Source organism: Taudactylus pleione, unplaced genomic scaffold (genome assembly GCF_031769625.1).
Source record: "Taudactylus pleione unplaced genomic scaffold, aTauple2 ptg000004l, whole genome shotgun sequence".
NCBI classification, from domain to species: domain Eukaryota; kingdom Metazoa; phylum Chordata; class Amphibia; order Anura; family Myobatrachidae; genus Taudactylus; species Taudactylus pleione.
The window spans coordinates 801898-825605 of NW_028284407.1; the positions used below are offsets into that span (position 1 = coordinate 801898).

A 23708-nucleotide genomic window follows, 5' to 3' on the forward strand; every position below is an offset into this window, starting at 1 on the left:
TAATGGCGCACTTCTTTTATCTTCTACATTCTAAGCCGTCTTCTATTGATCGTTACAAGGTTGCGCAACGTTTACAATGACACGCTGCCTGTCTTAGCCAAGGATGGAATTATTTGTGCATTCATTTGCATTAGACCATCCTACTGGGGGATGTTTTCCATTTAAATTTTTTTTTAAGAATTTATCATTTAAGGGCCTGTTTCTTGGTGGAGGTGGGGACCTCAAGAGCCTCAACATACTGAGACCCAAACCTGAAGATCCACCCCAGCCAAAAATAAGTGAAATGTTACATTATATTTAAATAAAAAAAAAAAAATTGTTTTCTTTTTACCTTCCCCCATCGCAATAACTTCATTCACATTTCTTTATATGGCAAAGATATATAAATCCTATTATGTTTTTCTCATCCATCCATTTATCCAATAGAGGAACTATGCTCTGTAGTTTAATGAGTTTATGTGGCAGTGGGGGAGATGTATCGAGCCTTCAAAAGATTGGAGAAGTGGAGAAGTTGAACCATAGCAACCAATCACCTTTCTACTTATAATTTTATAGAATGTACATGATAAATGCTACCTCAAAGCTGATTGGTTGCTATAGACAACTTCTCCACTCTTTAGATGCTTGATATATCTGCCCCTAAATGCCAAACGAGCTAACCTGGGCACCTAATGTTGTAAGTAATCCATCCACCTTGCCACATTTTAAAAAAGGTAGTTGATGCCCCTGTTTGTCCACATAGTGCCTACATAGGTGCAGTACACCTGCCGCTTTTGAGAACCCTCCCTGGAAAATCGCTCTATGTCTAGGGTCCAGGTGGAAAGTGTAAAACATTAATCTTAAATTGTCGCCTGCAATAATTCAGCAACACTTTTTTTATTATTATTATTTTTCTTTAAGTATTTTATTTATGCTTCACATGTGGATACAAAGGAAAACAAAGGAACAATTGTAAAAGTTACAAAGGATAATAACAAGCATTTGATAGGTAAATGAAGCCCGAACCTGGAATGGTTTTAACTCTTCGTTTGTGCTCATAAAATACTGCTCTCTTGAGTCTCATTTATGTCTTAAATACAACTAGTGACGGGAGATAGAAATGAGCGTATAAATTATTTTTCATATGAAATACGAGGTGTAGCTATTAAATAACGAGACTGATGCTATAATATATGTTTAATTATATTAAGTACAGTTCGACACTGTTCCCCTTCTATGTACTCCCCTTCTGCATGCACACACCGCTGCATTCTTATTTTCCATTGGTCAAAGCTGTGCTGTAGCTCATTATCTGTCAGCTGTCTCAGCAGCTCTGTCGTTTTCTTCTTTACCTAATTAACATGCAAAACGAGTTCCCCTGAGTACAGAATTGACTTTAGGGAAAATAAAGAAGTCACATGGTGCTAGGTCTGGCGAGTATGGAGGGTGTTCTAGCACTGCAATCTGTTTCTCAGCCAAATACCACTTCACAGAGAGAGCTGTGTGGGCTGATGCATTGTCAAGATGGAGGATGAAACCATTTCTCCACAACTCTGGCCTCTTTCTCCTGATTCATTCCCGCAAAGTTGCTTGAACATTTTTGTATTAATGTTGATTCATCATTCGGATGCTGAGGTTACGGTCAACTGAAACAGTTTTCTCAACTTTTTCCACACTTTTATTTGTTTTTGATGTGCAAGGCCTTCTGGAACTGTAATCATCTTCGACATCTTCACAACCATCACTAAATCTTTTGTGCCACTCAAACGCACATACACGTGACATACAATCTGCCCCATAAGCCTAGGTTAGCACACAGAAAGATTTGGTGGGCTTTTTGATCAATTTAACTTAAAATGTTCAATTTAACTTAAAATATTTTTACGTTGCCCTACTTTTGAACTAAGCATTTTTATGACGCACTGGAAAAACTTCTTCGATAGCTGTGTGACGGCAAACTACAGGATATGTGCAAGAGGGGTGAAACTAGTTATTTAATAGCCACACCTCGTGCATCTGGAAGGCGGAAAAATTGCCCTTTTAAATAGACCAAGGCTCAGTCTCTGTTGTCAATGAGAATATGTTAAAATCAAGTCCTTTTGTAGGTAGTGTAAGTCTGTGGGCCAGGCTGGTCGTACTATTAGGCAAACATAGGGTACCAATGTTCAAGTGGCACCTAAACTACAGAACACTGGCCACTTTCATGAAGGACAAGCAACTTAAATGTGAAGCTGCCGCTCTCCATGTCAGTGTTGCGCAGGGAGTGTGGCCCTTGGCTATGATGTCACAACCAAGCATCATACTCCCAGCATGAGGAGCCGTGGTTGCTTCCCCCAACACATGCCTGCCAATGTAAGAAAAAGCAGGGCGGTGTTGGTAAATTCTAGTGTGAGGGCAACCTTCGGACTTGCACTGACTGTATGGTCACCTATAACCAGGAATGCCTCTGAAATATGCACTCTCCAGCCAGTTCATTTAAGTGTCACTCCATGACATTAATCCTTGTTTTCCTACATATATAGGAATATTGGAAACACAAATAAAAGTCTAGCCTATATAGAAGTAGTGATGCTCTGATCCACCAAGTTTCAGCCAATTCCTTCCTCATACCTCCTCATACCTTCCAACTGTCCCACTTTTCGTACACTGTCCCACTATCCCACCTACCGGGCGCATTGTCCTGCGGGTGGGGGGAAATTTGGGGAAGCAATCTATCACAGCTGCTTTGCACAGCAGAGCAGTGAGTGACTACTGAATAGATGCCATGCGCATGGCATCTAAACAGTGCAGGGAGGAGAGCCTTGGCGCAGTCCAGCTGTTCGGGGAGCGCTGGGCACATCCCCAAAGTGATGAGAGTCCATGAAGCTTCAACTACACATATATTGTGTTTGGTATACACACACACAGTACAAACATAAGCAAAACATAAAAGTTAATTCTTGCCTGTCCAGCTCTAACTAAACAAAATGATTTGCTCTTTCAGAGTGGAGGGACCTAATGTCCCTCTCACAAAACAGAAGTCTTTAGCACAGCACTTACATTTAGTAATCAAAGTGTCTCTCAACAGGCCTCTGACCTGTTCCCCAGGCAGTGAGAGACCCACTAGAGAGACTGACATACCCTTTAGCCTCTCACAGGTGGCCCATCAATCAAGGCAGTTAATCAGCCTCTGTCTACCAGACAGAAGCTAAATCTTGCGACATATGTATATATCTTCTCTTAACAACCTTTCCAGTGATTTCACAATATATAACTTTTCAGTCTTACAGATATATTGGGGTAAAAAATAAAAAAAAGGGGTTTGGTCCTTTAAAAGTTTTCATTTTTGATGGATATGTGATTTAATTTTTTATAAAACCGTACTGCAAAAGTGCAAATATATACCTAGACACTTGAAATATACCTAAGCCGTATGTTGACCATGTTTGGTAGGTATTATATATGGCAGTGATGGGTAAAAGGGGTCTAGTACTGTTCTCCTAACTTTCACCTTTGTCCTAGTCCCTTCCTGCTTTAATATCAAATTTGTTTGTCATAGCTTTTCTATTAAAGATAGATGCCTCTTTCTTTGATAAAATATATTTTGTATAATGTATAGGTAATGTGGGGCCCTTCTTGAAGGTTAGAGGGCCACCCATGCGGACCCTGAAGTGTATCAGATTGCTCCTCATATCATATCATGTAACGTAACGGTGCAAAGTCACATGTTTTTTTTGCTGCCATATTTACTTAATCTCTAACTAGTCATGGTTTTGCAATTTGCCAGACATTACATCTGTGTGTTTTATATGTTACGTAGTTTTAGGACTCAGTAAGCTCGATGAGCGAGGTACTGTAAATGTGTACTCCGCCATTTTAACAATTCGCTAGTTCTGATTTGTATATATAAAGAAGAGATGTCCGCTCAACTTATTTTTTAACATTATGGTCCATATTAAATTAGAGGCGAAAAGCCTTTTTTGCCTATTTTTTTCAGAAAATTTAACCTAAAAAAATTTCGCCAAATACAATTCCAGGACAATTTCGCCTAAGCGGAAACTCGATGCATTGAATTCTCCAAAAAAGATTCTCCAATGAGTAGCAGGTGAAAAGAAGTGCAAAATCTTTATTTTGGGGTGCAAACATGGGGAAACGACTTAGATCCCTTGGGACAGCCCCCCAAAAGACAAATCTGCAAAAAAAAACAAAACCTAACAGTGTTCTCCCCAGAAATTTTTTCCAGCCGGGTGGCATCCAAAAGTAGCCGGGTGGGGGCCTTCGCAATTATGTGCGCGTCGGGAAAAAGGGTATCTCCCAGACCAATCCAGCCCGACATGTCTCAGGCTGCTCCCCCACTGGCTCTCAGTCAAAAGTGCCTATCATGCAGTGTCCCCTGTATTTGTGCCCTTTATACAGTGCCTCCTGTAGTTTTCCCCTTTATGCATTGCCCCCTGTAGTTTAGCTTTGCCCTTATGCAGTTCCCCCTGGCTGAAGAAGTGCCCCTATGTAGTGCCCGCAGACTGGTCCCTTATGTAGTGCCCCCAGGCTTAAAGTGTCCCTTATGCAGTGTCCCCAGGCTTAAATAGTGCCCACAGGCTGGCCCCTTATGCAGTGCCCCCAGGCTGGCTCCTTTATGCAGTGCCCCCAGGCTGGCCCCTTTATGCAGTGCCCCCAGGCTGGCTCCTTTATGCAGTGCTCCCAGGCTGGCCCCTTTGTGCAGTGCCTCCAGGCTGGCCCCTTTGTGCAGTGCCCCCAGGCTGGCCCCTTTGTGCAGTGCCCCCAGGCTGGCCCCTTTGTGCAGTGCCCCTAGGCTGGCCCCTTTGTGCAGTGCCCCCAGGCTGGCCCCTTTATGCAGTGTCACCAGGCTGGCCCCTTTATGCAGTGCCCCCAGGCTGGCCCCTTTGTGCAGTGCCCCCAGGCTGGCCCCTTTGTGCAGTGCCCCTAGGCTGGCCCCTTTGTGCAGTGCCCCCAGGCTGGCCCCTTTATGCAGTGTCACCAGGCTGGCCCCTTTATGCAGTGCCCCCAGGCTGGCTCCTTTGTGCAGTGCCCCCAGGCTGGCCCCTTTGTGCAGTGCCCCTAGGCTGGCCCCTTTGTGCAGTGCCCCCAGGCTGGCCCCTTTATGCAGTGTCACCAGGCTGGCCCCTTTATGCAGTGCCCCCAGGCTGGCTCCTTTATACAGTGCCCCCAGGATGTCTCCTTTATGCAGTGCCCCCAGGCAGGCCCCTTTATGCAGTGTCCCCAGGCTGGCCCCTTTATGCAGTGCCCCCAGACTTGTCCTGGTCCCGGCCCCAGCACTTACCTTTACTTGCTGGCCGATCTCCCGCTCGCGCTGCTGCTGCCGCGCGCTGACTGGATCTAACTAGATCCAGCAGGCGCGCGGGGCAGGCTCCTCACGTCGCGGGTGACGTCATGATGTCAACCGCACAGTGCATCACTGGGAACGCTGGCCTCTGAAGTGATCGGAGACTTCTTTAGCCTCCGGTCACTGCAGAGGCCAGTGTTCCACAGCGGGGGTCGACAGGGAAAAGTGCCGGGTGGCAGGCTGTTTCTGCCGGGCGATGCGCCCGTAGAAAACAGCCTGGGGAGAACACTGCCTAAGAACACCCCAAAAAATATGTCATTTTTGGGGTAAAAATGTAAAAAGTGGGGGGCAAGCATAAAAACTAGCGAAATAGGCTTCTTGGGGGGCTGCAAGGATGGGTCAGGTGTTTTGGGATTACGGGTGCATGCAGTAGGTAGATTTTTAAAGTTTTTTAAAAGTTCACTTTAGAGACATAATAATATGCCAGCACCCATTTTCATGTACCCCAAATTTGACTGGACTACTTATTTTCACCAAAAAAATACTGCTTAATGCCATTCTTCACCACTTTTACAAAGACACTAATAGCAAGCAATTTACACAACGTAAGTACCCAAAATAGCTTTATTAGGGCTATTAGTACACATCTATATTGATTTCCTATGTTAGTGTATCTTTTTCTGGGGTACAGACTGATTTCCCCAATTCTTTCTGTACTTTTCGCCTGCTCTGCATTCGCCTAATTCTGTTTTCACCTGTTTTGCAATTGAATTAGGCGAAAAGCGGGGACAGGCATGGAATGATTTCGCCTCTGAAAAAGACATGAGGCGAAAAGTTGGACAGGCGAAAATGTTCCCACTTTTCTTATCTAATTGAATGCCTCTCTATGGGCAGTATTCAATTTGAGGCGATTACGTCATTTTCGCCTATTTCCAATATCCCTGTATTCAATTTCATTAACTTTTCGCCGGTGGACACAAAATCCTAGTTTCGGCCCTACCTCCACATCCTATCAGATATTCAGTCAAAATAATGCAATCCTCACCCATTCCAGTTCATTTAATCTGATTGGTTACTATGAGGCAACTACTCCACCTGTGCTCTATAGAAGGTTTCATACATCTCCCCCTATAGGGCCCCATCCACCTGAGCCGCAATTCCCCATTCTGCCAATGCCGACCCGATCCAAAACTGCCGGTCCGCGGATGTCGATGATCGGTGATCCTTTGGCGGATCGGGAAATTTGACATGTTAAATATCGGCTCGCCGATTCCCACAAGTTTTGGATCGGGATTGAGGAATCAAGAATTTTCAACATGTTGAATATCCGCTATCCCCCGGCCCTGAATTGTCAGAACGGGGAGTTGCAGCAATCCGCTGATGTATGGGCCCCTTTACAGTAGGACGCATTTGCCTCAGTCGCACAAGTGCCTATATGAGATGTCTTTAGACGATTTGTTACAGCGTTCATGCCAGTCAGATACCGTTCCATGGAAATAATTTTAGCATTTTTTCTAATACGCCAGTAATGTTACCAGCAGGTATCATTGACCAAGTGTTCAAACTTAAAATTGCTTTAAAAGAGCAACTCATAAACATAATCAATAGTAACACACACCTCATATTAGAATTGATTCTTTTAATAAAAACTATGCTTATATCACACGATTGCTTTCCATTACGGAATTACAGGAAGGGAATGACAAGCTACAGTACGGTCGGCTGACTCCCACAGTGCTCTCCTTACTCTTTATTATTAATGCAATATCGCATACTAAATAATGTCAAAATAAGGGGTAAATGGCAAATACAGAGTTATAATACATTATTACAGATTAATACCGTATTGCTTTTTCCTCTTTCACCTAAATATAGAAATCATAAGAAAGTGCAGATAAATAAACAACAAGTAATAAGTGCCTCATGTTTGGTACATTGCAGGTTATTCTCTGGTTATTAGGTAACACACATTTCATGTATCAGTCACAGAGATTATTGATCCCTTTCTCCATCTGAATTCTCAATATGATTTACATACCTTTACCAGCAATTAATGGAAGTTATTGCACCACGTACGTACTGTATAAGTACGTTCCCATTGTGTAATGTAAAGCATTATTATGTCATTGGATACAGCCAGTATAATTGTTATTTGTGCCCACTGCTGCCCCACATGCTGCGGCTACCCAATCGGAACCTTCCTAACCCTACTCTGTAATTCCTCTCCTCTCCTCTACAGTTTCTCTCTCACTGCACTGTGTGACAGCTACATATGTCAGCCTAGGCCAGTGGTTCCCAAAATTTTTTGAATCACGGCGCCCTAGAGTAACAGCATTGTTTTCACGGCACCCCTAAGTTTAACTCTGCTATGGTGAAATTACGAAAAACATCTAGTAAAATAGAAAAGTGAAGTAAATTGTGCTGACCTGTCATCCTTAGGTTCAGTTATGTGGTGGTGGACAGGTTTGCGCTTCTGTTTGTCCACATATTTACATTACATTGACAATAAATAATCTCATTTGGTGCTGGACCACCAACCTGAGGCACCCCTGCAAGTGTCCCAAGGCACCCCAGGGTGCCACGGTGCACAGTTTGGGAACCACTGGCCTAGGCAATGCTGCACTCACGTACTGTTTTCCTGCACATAGCAGGCAGCATATAAGCTCTAAGTTCTTGACGTGTCAGATGAAATACGTGGTCATTTCAAGCCTGTGACGTAGGCTCAATGCATTTGGAGGTGGTTGAAATCATGAGTTTTCTTCCTATTAAGATGAACATCCTCTTATTTCAAAAGAAGGTTCATTGTGATCTTACACATGGTATAATACCATAAAATTGTGCTATAAAATTGACTGTCAAAAAATTCTAGTTAAATATTTCCAAACAGACGCTTCAAAAAATAGACAATCCAAGCTGGTCTCTGGCCAATCCTGAATTATTCACAGACTGCGCTAATACGCCTTATTAGTGGTTAGATCGCAGGATTCACATGCATCAAAATACAGTCATGGCTCCAAACTAGGGATGTGCAGGCTCGGATAGGTTCGAGTTTGCACGTGGAGTTCGGATTTTTCCCTCCAAAAAAACGGAACTCAGAAAGAGGCAAAACGTCATCTTACGTGGACGAACATCATCATTCCTGGACTTTTGTCCAGGAATGATGATGTTCGTCCATGTAAGATGACGTTTTGCCTCTTTCTGAGTTCCGTTTTTTTGGAGGGAAAAATCCGAACTCCACGTGCAAACTCGAACCTATCCGAGCCTGCACATCCCTACTCCAAACATATAAAAATACACCCTTTTGTTATAAAAATATATATGTTTCAATTAATAAAAAACAAACATTCCATTGTCAAATACACTGTCTCTTAAATTGCAACAGTAAAACTCTAATGAGCATATAAAACTAAATAAAAAATACTACTTGAATAAATAATGCATTTGAGTATCAAGTGCAATCTGAGTTGGAGTAATTGATGAGCACCTTGATGAGCAAAAACAGTTGATATATTAAATTAATGTCCAGAAAAAAAGAGAAGAAAAAAAAATAAAATAAAATAAAAAATATATATATATAATATATATATATATATATATTGAAATAATGTGTCAAGTGCAATTGGTCTGATCAGATGTCGCTGTAAATCAATGATACCTGTCCATAGCCTATTAGGTTGTACAGCGCTGCGGTGTTTGGAGGAGGACGGCTTTCCCAGAGACTGTCGGCGGGTGCCAGATGAGGGTTGACGTTGCCTCAGCAATTGCTACTGTCTCCCTTGGCGGCTGTGCAGCCCACTATACTTGCCGGGTCAAAGCCAATTTAAAGTCACCTCCTTGTATTGCCTGGAATACCGCTCAGCAGAACAGGAAACGGCTGTTGAAGTGCAGAGATGGTACATCCGATATGGAGCATCCGTATGCAAATGACACCTTAGAATGGGGGAAGTCCTCTGACGCGTTTTGCCCCTTGCAATGGGGGCCAATCCTATCTACATCTGTAAGCAAGAATGTTCTATGGGTCCTGACTCCCAGGTCCTCATGAAGCTTGGCCGCAGCCCCATGCAATGTCTATAGCTATGCACCTGCCTATCAGCCATGAGCAGACAAAGCTGGAGGAAGCTCACACATGGATTGATCACCATGGAGTTCTACGGAGGCTGTACAATAGGGAAAGCAACCATTTGGTCTCTAGACAATGTGAGCAATGTAAGATCCTTGTCTCCCCTGCCACTTCTAACAGTCTGCCATCTGAGACCACCTTCTCATCGCCATCTGAGACCACCTTCTCATCGCCATGACACCACCTTCTCATCGCCATGTGAGACCACCTTCTCATCACCATCTGAGACCATCTTCTCATCGCCATCTGAGACCACCTTCTCATCTCCATCTGCATGCGCTTGAGTGGTAAGGAGTTTAAGCTGTAAGCTCCGATGGGGCAGGGACTGATGTGAATGACAAATATTCTCTCTACAGCTCTGCGTAATATGATGGCACTAGGTACAGAATAAATGCATGTAGCTAAGGGAGTGCCCATAGGGAACCTTGTGCCTTATGACATATAGGTGGGAGAGGTCTGTCCAGAAACACTGGAGGCCTGAATCAGAGATGGACGGAATTGCAGAGCAGCACACAAACAGCTGTGTAATTCTGTCCATCTCAAATGCAAATGAAGCAGGAGGTGTCTGTAGGAAACAGATACCTCCTTGTTGCATTTGCATGATCCCATTGCTGCGACTGAGGTCGCAGCCTGGAATTACACTGGAACAATCTTGAGCATCAGTCGCGAATGTTGTCCCTTTGGCCAGGCTTAGCTGAAGCTTACCACAGCCTGAACGGGTCCTGGCGGGTTATGACACGTCCCCTGCATTCAGGAACTCAGGGCCTGATTCAGACCCGCTCGCGAGCGCCGAGCACTTGCAAGCGGGTCGATGTTGGCCAAGCTGGCTCCGTCGTGCGCATGTGCGAGACCCGAATAACGACGGCCAAGCCATCGCTATGGGTCTCGCATCACAGGGGGCTTGCTGTCGATGGTGATTTACAGCACGCCCCCTTTGGTGGGCGTGCTGGGGGCGTGGCTGCCCAGACGGAGGCGTTCCCATGGGAACGCCTACCGTCTGGGGCCGGCCCCACTGACATCACTGTCAATGTCAGTGGGAGTGCTTTTGGCTCTGATAGAGCCAAAAGCACTCCAGGGCTTGCGGCAGACGAGACCCTACCACAAGGGTCTCGTCGCAAGCCCGATGGTCGCGATGGTCTTGACCATCGCGACCATCATTTTGGCCGCTCGCTATAGCTGTGGGTGGCCGCTCTTAAATTCAGAGGGACGGCCCTGATTCAGAGCTCTGTCAGAGCGTCCGGCTCTGAATCAGGCCCTCAGGTCGTCACCCGCCCCTGCACCACCCCCAAATGCTTCTGTCTGCCAATCACACAGAGGCTTGGGTGCACGCCATACGGTATCGCAGGACCTGTTCTGCACATGCACAGAACAGGTTCTACGCATGTGCAGAGAAGAAAACATTGGAGATGTGCGCTAGCCATCAGGTTAGCATACATCTCCGAATCAAGTCCTTTATCCAGATGGTTTAGAAACCTATAAAAGTGAATGATTCTGTCTGTGGGATGAGTATGTCACAGATGCAGCAATGATCACTAAAGGTAATGCCTACTCAGAACTCTTAAAGGCCCTGTCGGGCCCAGGTATGGGGAAGGGGGGGTGGGACAGTGGGCAATTCTAGGGAGGCGTGGTAACAACCCCACCCCTAAAAAAAACTATAAAAACCACTGAGCGCCGCACACTCAGCCCAGGAGGGACGGCATCAGCTGGGGGTCCTTGTCTCTGCCCAGTACCAATGCGGCTGCATCTGTATAGCAGTGCAGCCGCAGAGGCACATCGGGCAGTGAGAGGAGACTGCTGCAGTAGAAGTCTCTTTCCAACTGTCCAATATGTTGTGTGGCTGCACTGCTATACAGACGCGGCTGCATTGGTACTGGGCAGAGCAGTGGGGGCAGTCGCTGACCCGGACCCCTCCAACCAACCCAGGTAAGTAGTATCCACATGCCCCCCCACTCTCTGTGCCCCTGCTCCTCATTTTGTAAATATACAGTAGTTTATTAAACTTTGGTCACAGTGCTACAAGTTACAGAAAAATAAACTCATGTCCCAAGCATTGTATGTAATATCCAGAGCCATAACTAGGGGTGTGCAAGTGGTACTGCCGCCCAGGGTGCAAAGGCAAGAGGGCAGCATTATGGCCGTCTCATTGACACCTGCATTTGACTTGCAGGGCGTTGGGAAAACCTAGAGATGGGACTGAGAGCCTATGGACACACCTGGCTATCAGGGGTCCAGGCCCATTCTTTGTGACGCTGTAATATCACTTGTGCGGGGGGCTGGCCCAGGGTACATTATTATCCTGCTACAGTGCGGAATATTCATGCTGAGCTGTGGGGAAGTGTGCATTGATCCCTAGAGCCCCACTAACCCCACTACTGATTCCATCCATTACCATAGGATGAATGTGATAACGAGAAAGAACAAGCAAACATATGTCAATGACATTCACTTCCCTTAGAGCTGTCCTGGCATTGCTCTAATAAAGCATAGCAGGAGATTTTGAAAAACATATTTATACCCCTTATTACATCCCAGTGGTAACACTTACAAAGCAGAGATGATCAGTTCGGTTCTGCTCAGTTATGTTTGGTTCTGAAAAACGGCATCCTATTGGCTATCTGGCTCTCACGTGTTTTGGATAGCCAATAAGATATATCCGAACTTACGCTAATTTGCCGAAAAGAACCGGGTAGAACCAAACCGCTCATCTCTATTACAAAGTTCATTGCATTCCAATTGGATCCCTCTCAGTGAACATTGAGAAGAGAAGCTCATAGGCTACTATTAGGCAGTGCCATCTAACGGGTCCAAGCTCTGGCTGCATTTAAGCCTTAGTACATTCCGCCCCAAAGTGAGATATGTTTTAAGCATTGCAAAAAAAAACTGTACTGTGACTTTCATTCATTGTATAATACTGTAAACATTTTGTTCCAGGCTCTGGATGCTCATTATATTGTTATCCAATCCCTGAAGTCCTGTAGGCTACCTTCCATCCTAGATACTATTATGATTAATAAAACTACATTGTCGCACACTATATAATAATATTAGTTTCAAAAACCTATTGATACAAATTAGAGGCTTGAAATAGCTTTATATTGGGAACATCATGTAATAGCTGAATGGGTATGAAGTCCCGGCGGCTGTCGAGATTTCGTCGGCGGGATTTCGACGCCTATCTTTAGTCCTGGGTCGGGATTCTGACGTCTGTAAATTAACTACATCCCGTAATAGCTTTATAATGGGAACATCATGAAATAACTTTATTAATAAATCACTATACACTTTAAAATCTCCCTCCACGCACAGTGATTATGTAGAATACTAATATATATGAATATATTAAGTTCTGTATCTTTAATAAGCTGCACCTGTTAAGAAATCTATTACAGATACATGAAGTTATACAAGTGGTGAAGACCTCATGCCGGGCACCAAGCAGTGTCATTCTGTACTCTTATACAAGCTGCCTTCTTCTTTGCATTTTTATTGGGCCATAAATAAATATAAGTGAAATTACCAACATCTCTGCTCCAGTGGGAGGTAACGTTTATACGCTGTGGCTAAATGACCATGGGCCTCAGATAGGCGGCTTACAGTAAGTAGTACTGCTATTATTATGTCACCTCAGTTGATAGATGAATATCACCTGCTTCCCAAATGTGTCTGAAAACCAGCAGTATCTAGAAAATATGATACTTTAGAGGTATAGGGAAAATCGTTTTAGTAGATGGAGTTCTGTGTGATACCATCTTTAGGGAACCACTAAAGCTGAAATAATAGGTGTTTATAGATGATAATAAAATCCAAAGTATATGTAAAAGTTTCAGGGTCTCCTGAGAGTTAAGGTGCCCAGGGCTGACGAGAGCCGCGCCGGGCCCAGGTGACAGGGGCGTGGCCTAATCGCGGAAAGCAATGGCCATGCCACCTTAGAAAAAAAAAATAGAACAAAAAAATATTTTTTTTAGCGCCACTGAGTGGCGCTGCGCGCTGGGGTGGGGGGCACTGCGTGCCCCTCAGCCCGGCACCCAGCAAATGGGCGGCGCGATCAGCGTGAACGCTCCCCCCATAGGCATAGTAGACTGCTCCGGCTGCTGCTTTAGCAGCCACGAGCAGTCTCCCAGTGCTGGGCTGCTGTGACTTAAGAGGGAGGGGGAGCGTTGCTGGGCCCCTGCAGCAAGCTCGGGTCCGGGTAATTTGTACCTGTTCTCCCCCCCCTCTTGGCGCCCCTGAAGGAGCCTACACACTTGGCGATGTGCTCACGATCCGACATTGTGTCCGATTTCCCCTTGAACTCTCCCCAGCAGCTCCCCGCAGTCCTGAACACTATTTGGTGTTAAAAACTGTCCAATGTGACAAACGATCTATCATGCCTCCTAACTATTCCAGTGCATCGTGACTGAGATGATCAGATCTGCCCTACAGTACGGCAGATCTGAAGATGCGATGTACGACCTGCGGGGACGCGCATCGGCATCGTGATCGTGAGTGGACACTCACGATTTGGGCATATTTTACACGATTTGTCACAATTGGGCAAATCGTGTAAAATATCGCTAAGTGTGTAGGCACCTTTATGCTAAAGGTTTGAACTACTGCTCATGCATTTATTCATTAGCACTGGTACCTAGCTATGGTCTCGATCCTATTCATAAAGCCTGATACACATAGTTATCATTATTCTGTGTACTGCTGGTCCTGCACCTGCAGTTACATGTATTGCCTGATCCCTAGCAATGAATGTAGTGTGGACTACTGGTCATGCATTTATTTGTTAGTCCTAGTACCTAGCTGTGTTTGTGGTTTTTATTGCTGGTACTGCTCCTGTGCATAAAGCCTGATACATAGTTATCATTATTATTCTGTATGTACTGGTCCTGCATATAATCACAATGCCCGGTCCAATCAATGAATGAATGCGGTGTGGACTACTGGTCATGCCTTTAATTATTAGCCTAGTACCTACCTAGCTACGTTTGTGGGTTATACTGCTGGTCCTGTTCCTGTTCATTTGGCCTGATACATACACTGCATCTGGAAAGTATTCACAACGCTTCACTTTTTACACATTTTGTTATGTTACAGCCTTATTCCAATATGGAATAAATTCATCTTTGCCCTCAAAATTCTACACACAATACCCTATAATGACAACATGTAAAAAGTTTTTTTTGAGATTTTTGCAACTTTAATTAAAAAAACACAACTAAGAAATCACATGTACATAAGTATTCACAACCTTTGCTCAATACTGTGTTGATGTACCTTTGGCAGCAATTACAGTCTTTTTGAATATGATGCCAAAAGCTTGGTACACCTATCTTTGGGCAGTTTCGCCCATTCCTCTTTACAGCACCTCTCAAGCTACATCAGGTTGGATGGGAAGCATCGGTGCACAGCCATTTCCAGATCTCTCCAGAGATGTTCAATTGGATTCAAGTCTGGGCTCTTGCTGGGCCACTCAAGGACATTCACAGAGTTGTTGTGGGGCCACTCCTTTGATATCTTGGTTGTGTGCTCAGGGTTGTTGTCCTGTTGAAAGATGAACCGTTGCCCCAGTCTGAGGTCAAGAGCGCTCTGGAGCAGGTTTTCTCTGTACATTGCTGCATTCATATTTCCCTCTATCCTGACTAGTCTCCCAGTTCCTGTCGCTGAAAAACATCCCCACAGCATAATGCTGCCACCACCATGCTTCACTGTAGGGCTGGTATTGGCCTGGTGATGAACAGTGCCTGGTTTCCTCTGAACAAAACGCCTGGCATTCATGCCAAAGAGTTCAATCTTTGTCTCATCAGACCAGAGAGTCCTTCAGGTGCATTTTGGCAAACTCCAGGTGGGCTGCCATGTGCTTTTTGCTAAGGAGTGGCTTCCATCTGGCCACTCTAATATACAGGTCTGATTGATGGATTGCTGCAGAGATGGTTGTCCTTCTGGAAGGTTCTCCTCTCTCCACAGAGGATTCCTGTAGCTCTGACAGAGTGACCATCGGGTTCTTGGTCACCTCCCTGACTAGGTTCCTTCTCCCCTGATCGCTCAGTTTAGATGGCCGGCCAACTCTAGGAAGAGTCCTGGTGGTTCCAAACTTCTTCCATTAATGGATGATGGAGGCCACTGTGCCCATTGGGACCTTCAAAGCAGCAGATATTTTTGTGTACCCTTTTCCATATTTGTGGCTTGAGACAATCCTGTCTCGGAGGTCTACAGACAATTCCTTGGACTTCATGCTTGGTTTGTGGTCTGACATGCACTGTCAAGTGTGGGACCTTATATAGACAGGTGTATGCCTTTCAAAATCATGTCCAGTCAACTGAATTTACCACAGGTGGACTCCAATTAAGCTGTAGGAACATCTCAAGGATGATCAGTGGAAACAGGATGCACCTGAGCTCAATTTTGAGCTTCATGGCAAAGGTCGTGAATAATTATGTACATGTGATTTCTTAGTGTTTTTTTTTTTTTTTATTAAATTTGCAAAAATCTGAAAAAACTTTTTACACGTTATCATTATAGGGTATTGTGTGTAGAATTTTGAGGACAAAAATGAATTTATTCCATTTTGGAATAAGGCTGTAACATAACAAAATGTGTAAAAAGTGACGTTGTGAATACTTTCCGGATGCACTGTACAGAAGTCACCACCATTTTTCTGTGTACTGGCCCTGCATTATTCACAATGCCCTGTCCTTAGCAATGTATGTGGTGTAATTTATATTTACTGCTCTCGCGTTCTATATGTATGTCCTGGTACCTAGCTATGGTTACTGTGTATGTAGATTACTGTTCCAAATGTATTGACAAGCCCTGGCCAGTGCTACTGTACATATTACATATGTGATTCAAAATACCTGGTACCTAGCTGTTCAGGGTGTGCACGTCCAGTATCTGATATAGTTATAAACTGTTTAAACTCTGCTTTACAGTATTGGACGTGAAACCTTTGTCCTTTTGCATTTTTGCTTTGGCTTTCTCGTGTTGTCTTAATATAGGCGTACATGGCTATTTTTTTATCATATATTTTTTTTTTTAGAAAATGTTTTGGATCCCTCCATTACACGTCATGGCGCTGATTCTGAGGCAGTCGCATCCGCTGATGCGTTTTCATTTGGCCACAGCAGCCTACTTACTTCCTTATGCCAATGAGAGAATCCACTCGGGTATAATGAAAATCCCTGCGACTGCCCACTGATTTTTTTCCTTTGATGCATGCACAGTACCCTGACATCCGGCATGCATTTTAAAGCTTTTTTAACGTATATTAAAATGGATTAAAGGGCACATTATGCATTTTTAGGTCCATCAACAAATACTCAGGGCTCAATCCAATTAGGAGTGAGTTTGCGAAAGTGGTATTCTCACATGCTGTACATCGCACAAATGCGCCACTGAGAAATGCGATATTCAGTTAGAAATGCCAATTTACGGGAAACCGTCCTGGACCCCACAAACTGGCAACTGATAGCAGGACCATATAGAAGGCTGTGGCCATAAGGAAGCACTGCAGGTTCTGGAAAGGTGAGAAATGGCAGATTTTTGCACTTTTTATTAATAGTGGAAAAATGATAGCGAGCAAGTGTTTTTCAGCAAATGAAAGTCTTATCAGCATTTTGGGGTTCATAAATACATTTGTATAGTAATTTTTTAGTGTTTTTTTATACAAGTTTGTAAAGTTGGCATAAACACTTTTTCCTCTCATCTGCAAGTTCTAAAATCCCTCTCCCATCAATGAAACACCTCCACATACCTGTCCCACATCATTTACACCTTCACATACCTGTCCCACATCATTTACACCTCCACGTACCTGTCCCACAACATTTACACCTCCACATACCTGTCCCACATCATTTACACCTCCACCTACCTGTCCCATTCCATTTACACCTCCATGTACCTGTCCCATTCCATTTACTTCTCTACTTACCTGTCCCACATCATTTACACCTCCACATACCTGTCCCACATCATTTACACCTCCACTTACCTGGCCCACATCATTTACACCTACACATACCTGTCCCACATCATTTACACCTACACATACCTGTCCCACAGCATTTACACCTCCATGTACCTGTCCCACAACATTTACACCTCCACATACCTGTCCCACATCATTTGCACCTCCACCTACCTGTCCCATTCCATTTACACCTCCATGTACCTGTCCCACATCATTTACATCTCTACTTAGCTGTCCCACATCATTTACACCTCCACATACCTGTCCCACATCATTTACACCTCCACTTACCTGTCCCACATCATTTACACCTACACATACCTGTCCCACATCATTTACACCTACACATACCTGTCCCACATCATTTACACCTCCATGTACCTGTCCCACAGCATTTACACCTCCACGTACCTGTCCCACATCATTTACACCTCCACGTATCTGTCCCACATCATTTACACCTCCACATACCTGTCCCACATCATTTACACCTCCACATACCTGTCCCACATCATTTACACCTCCACTTACCTGGCCCACATCATTTACACCTCCACTTACCTGGCCCACATCATTTATACCTCCACTTACCTGGCCCACATAATTTACACCTCCTCGTACCTGTCCCACATCATTTACACCTCCGCGTACCTGTCCCACATCATTTACACCTCCGCGTACCTGTCCCACTTCATTTACACCTCCACGTACCTGTCCCACATCATTTACACCTCCACGTACCTGTCCCACATCATTTACACCTCCACATATCTGTCCCACATCATTTACACCTCCACATATCTGTCCCACATCATTTACACCTCCACATACCTGTCCCACTTCATTTACACCTCCACATACCTGTCCCACATCATTTACACCTCCTCGTACCTGTCCCACATCATTTACACCTCCGCGTACCTGTCCCACATCATTTACACCTCCACGTACCTGTCCCACATCATTTACACCTCCACATACCTGTCCCACATCATTTACACCTCCACGTACCTGTCCCGCATCATTTACACCTCCGCGTACCTGTCCCACATCATTTAACCCTATATTTAGCTTTTTAGAGAATTTCACCTGGAAACTGACATTTATTTATTGTCCAAATTATGACATTTAAAGTGCAATATTATTCTTTGGGAGAGGTGTACCAGAGTTTCTGCACAACATTTTTTCCTTGAAATAAAGAGTTTCCCTGCGCTCAGGGGTGTGTGCACAAAATCAATGCGAGTTTGGAATTGGATTGCAAATGAAATTTGCAGGGTGAGTTCGCTGTGAGAATGGCCCGTAGGACCCAACTCGCACCTAATTGGTTGAGCCCTTAGTGTTAGCAATAAAAGTTTATTTAAAAAGTAGATAAAAGATGGTGTGCACTGTTATTGTTTTCATCATAAGATAACATATGCTTTTATTGTTCATTTTTAAAAAAAATAATTTTTTGAAGAATAAAAAGGATGAAGAAAGCAGGAAAACAATTGCCGCTGTATACTGACTTTTATTTAGTTTCCCTTTTATATTTATTACTATAAAATTAAAAGTTAGTAAGGCAGTATATGAGGACATTTATGGATAAAAAGGATGCTGGTGTAACAATTACAACAGAATGAAAAAAGTTGCATATAAAAGACAAGCTCGACAAGCACTATAGCACAATACGGGAGGGACCTGGGTGGACTTTTTTTTTAAGATTTTCCCAAGATTAAATATTATAGGCTAGGTTTTAGCGTAACAATAATTCACAAAGTTGCTCATAAACATAAGGCACATACTTGGCATCCAGTATACATTGTTTCTGAGTGATATTGGTTAATTAATTTGCTAAAACATGTAATGAGGAGGTATGTGACAAACCTAAGTTGAATATTAATGTTTTATTTCTCAGTAATGGACTTATTCCTCCTCATCAAAATTGATTATAAAATCCCGCAGATGCATTTATGAGTAACGGCCTTCAGTGCCTCGAGATGGAGATAAATCATCCTGTGAGAACCCTGAACCATGAAATGATTCTGTTAACATGTCATCTGTCCAGAATATATTTTAAAATCTCTAAAGAACGCTCTAAATGGTGAAGGAAAGGTGTCTAACAAAGTTGGTAGAGTGGGAATTGATACTTTCACCCTCTTCCAGATGGTGAGTGATAGACTAGGCATCTTTATATAAAACACGTGTGACACACACAAACACAACAACTAAATAGCAATAAAAGAAAAACAAAACAGTAACTGGATAACTATCGTGTCTTGACTGCAACTGGAAAAGTCCATTTGAAAGTAAAATTGCCTCATAAATTCTTTGAGCCACATTATCAAATGAAAAGTATTATATCATGTAGATATAATCTTGTCAGCTAACGCCGCAATTACATTTTGAAAAGACGATTAATGGCTGTAGATGAAAACGTGGCAAAAATCCAGGATAAAAGTTTGTGTGAAATATGGGTCCGATATAATGAAATGCTTTTATACGCCCCTCCCACTTTTGATAGTGTTATTAATTTAACCCATGCCTATGTTTGTTATAAATAGTAGTACATCATAAAACGGTGCGCGTGTTCGATTCGCTCTAGTAGCCTCAACGTTCTCTCAATTTAATTTGCTCTCCATAGGACCCTGAGTGGTTGATGTGAAGTCTGTGCATACCCTCAGGCTCATCATTTTCTCGAAATTATTATAACAGGCCCTTTGGGAAGATTTCTGTGCTATTTCAGTCAATGACTACTTCACAACACAGAAATACCGGCAAAGTCTCCGTACGGAGAGGAAATTGTATATCATTAAAAGGGAACTGGCGTTTTGGTTTCCGTATATGTGGGTGTATACCTATTATAATTTAACACCTCTATTCATTTATTACTGACTGAATAGTCATTAGGGTTTACTAGCGTACATATTTAATATAATAAACAATATGTTATAATTATCATTGTCATTTAAAATGTATTTATCTCTAAAATGGCAGCTATTTTCATTAACCCTGTGGGATAATTACAAATTTAAAGCTGGAAAAAAGCGGTATGTAATGCAGTGCTTGTGTTTGGCTCCTTGTATGTATATTCTGTATGAATTTAGATTTATAATAGTTTTACAGTATCCTACTGAATAAATTATATAATACAAATTGGGGTTGCAATGTACTGTACATGGATGTAAATAGGCCTCTAATGCATCCAGAAGGAGAAAAGAGGACCCTACTCCAAAGAGCTAACAATCCGATAAACTAATATGAGACATGTAGATCTATAAGTTGTTATGTATTCTTATGTATTTTATTTAATAGGATTATGCAAAGTGATCCCAGGATAAATATTAGAGATGAGCGGTTCGATTTGGGGTTTCGAATCGAACAGAGGAGCTGATTCAGACCCACTCACTAGGATGCGTTCACTCACAAATGTCTGATTTTCGCAATCTGCGCATGCGTATGCATCGCAATGCGCGTGCGCGAACCAGAGCGAGAGGTTGGGAAGCGTTCGCACGCTGAGCATAGACAGCCCAGCAGAGTGAGTGACAGGAGAAGGCGTTTGTGGGTGGTGACGGGCTGACTGCAAGGAATGGGGGAGTGGAGGTGCGAACGCAGGCTTGTCTAATTGTCTTAACACCGTTTCAGAGGCGTGTATAACTAACAGGCAGCGTCATTGTACACGTCACCTATTGTACACGTCACCTGGTTGTATTTTACACTGAAGTGATCGGAGTGCTTGCGGTAGGGTATAGTTAACCTCAAGCACTGTGATCGCATCCGATGGTCCTCTATCTACCGATGGTTTCATGCAGGGCCGCCATCAGGGGGGGACTGCTGGGACTGGAGTCCCGGGCCCGGCCTCTGTCTGAACGGGGGGGGGCCCGCCCGCTACTACCACATTTGCAGAGCCTGCAGCATGAACTACACCCTAAAAGAGAGGAAAGGAGGCCCGGCCGCCGCCGCTACTGCCCGCCGACCCGGTCCCTTACTAAATGAAAGAGCTGTAGGAGGCTGCCCGGCCCGCTCGGGCCGCTCCTCCACCAGCTTACAGTGAGATAGTCAGACTACAAAGCAAACTTTCAATAAAGCTTGTTTTGGAGTCAGCGCGCGTGACGTCATGACGTCATGGCGCGACTCCGAAGGGCGAGGTCGACGTTGGAGGAGCCGTGGATCAAGAGGAGCTGTGGACCGTGGAGGAAGAAGCCATCGCCAGATTCTTCTTATCGTAAAGGTAAGTGGGGAAATGGTGCGCCGCGCACAGACTGCATTCAACAGGGAGAGGGAGATGATTAAAAAGAAAAAAGGGAGGGGGGGCGGGGAAAGGAGGGGCACAGGGTGGGGGGAGCCCTGCCTGTTCTGTCAGTCCCGGGCCCCACAATTTCTGATGGCAGCCCTGGTTTCATGCACTTCCTGGAGATGACGTGCGCAAGTGGGCATCTTGTAACAGGCTGGTGGGCATCTGCATACTCAAAGTGATCGCATGCTAAGCAGGGCAGTTGAGAGCCTGGCCGGGCCCAGGTAAAGGAGGGGGCATGGCCTAATTGCGGGAGGCGTGGCCACGCCCCATTGAAAAAAAAAAGGAAAAAATTATCACTTTTGCAGCGGCGCTAAGCGGGGGGGAGCACTATGAGCCCCCCAGCCTGGTGCTAAGCGGGGGGGAGCGTGATCAGTGTGATCGCTCACCCCCACAGCCATAGGCGACTGCTCCGGCTGCTGGAGCAGTCTCACACAGCAGCTCAGCACAAGCTGTGTCCTGAGCTGCTGTGAGGGGGGGCGATGCTGGGCCCCTCTAGCAATCCCGGGCATGGGTAAACTGTACCTGCTCCCCCCCTCTCGGCGCCCATGTTGCCAAGATATAGTGGGTGTGCTTATGCCTTGCTGTGCGATCGCCTGCATTGCTGGGTGTGTACCGGATTTGCATACGCTGGGGTCAAGCAAACGCATCTAGCGAGCGGGTCTGAATGAGCTCCAGAGTCCCAGCTCTGATCGCTTTTGGGGTTCCAAGTACAATTGAGTCCCAGTTTTGGATCTCAGGTTTTGGATTGTATGTAAATAGGTCCAAATTACATGATTTTAGCTATTTTTAAAGAAACCCAAACCAAATCACTTGAGGGTGGTTTTGCCAAAACATGGAGGTCTGCACACATCTCTAGTAAACATATGTTTCATTTTTACAAAAGTAGTATATCAGCTTTTTAAAGGAGACAAGTGGAGAAGTTGCCCATCAGCTTTTTAAAGGAGACGAGTGGAAAAGTTGCCCATCAGCTTTTTACAGGAGACAAGTGGAGAATTTGCCCATCAGCTTTTTACAGGAGACAAGTGGAGAATTTGCCCATCAGCTTTTTAAAGGAGACAAGTGGAGAAGTTGCCCATCAGCTTTTTAAAGGAGACAAGTGGAGAAGTTGCCCATCAGCTTTTTACAGGAGACAAGTGGAGAATTTGCCCATCAGCTTTTTACAGGAGACAAGTGGAGAATTTGCCCATCAGCTTTTTAAAGGAGACAAGTGGAGAAGTTGCCCATCAGCTTTTTAAAGGAGACAAGTGGAGAAGTTGCCCATCAGCTTTTTAAAGGAGACGAGTGGAAAAGTTGCCCATCAGCTTTTTACAGGAGACAAGTGGAGAATTTGCCCATCAGCTTTTTACAGGAGACAAGTGGAGAAGTTGCCCATCAGCTTTTTAAAGGAGACAAGTGGCGAAGTTGCCCATCAGCTTTTTAAAGGAGACAAGTGGCGAAGTTGCCAATCAGCTTTTTAAAGGAGACGAGTGGAAAAGTTGCCCATCAGCTTTTTACAGGAGACAAGTGGAGAAGTTGCCCATCAGCTTATTAAAGGAGACAAGTGGAGAAGTTGCCCATCAGCTTATTAAAGGAGACAAGTGGCGAAGTTGCCCATCAGCTTTTTAAAGGAGACAAGTGGAAAAGTTGCCCATAGCAGTCAATCAGATTGTAGCTATCATTTATCCAGCACATTCTATAAAATGATAGGTAGAATCTGACTTGTTGCTATGGGCAAATTCTCCCCTTGTTCTCTTTAGAAGGTTTTATACATTGACTAAAGGGGGAATTAAATTTTTCTTAGCCGCCCGCAGCAGTATTTCACGCCTGACGGTAGCTATTCAATTATTCCTGCCAACTGGCAAGATAGCGTGATTTCCGCTCACGGCCTCCTGAGGCTGTGAACAGAAATTGGTGAAAAGTCCTGGTTTTGGGTGCCCAAACTCCATATTGGGCATGCTAACCAGGTCTTTAGAAGGGTTTAGCCACTTTACGCGCCTAAGCTCAGTCTATTTGGTCGCGACATGCGCTAAAAGGCATGGGTGCCCAAAACAATTTAATATCATCCCTTGATCTTCTGTCACTTTAGAAGGGAGGCCATGCGCAAAAAAAACTATTGAAA

At 44.3% G+C, this 23708-nt stretch overlaps 1 pseudogene; it reads left to right on the plus strand.

Annotated features, from left to right (window-relative positions):
• The first annotated feature begins 21438 nt into the window (after window positions 1–21438).
• Window positions 21439–23708, plus strand: part of LOC148543337 (uncharacterized) — a 38826-nt pseudogene continuing 36556 nt past the window's right edge.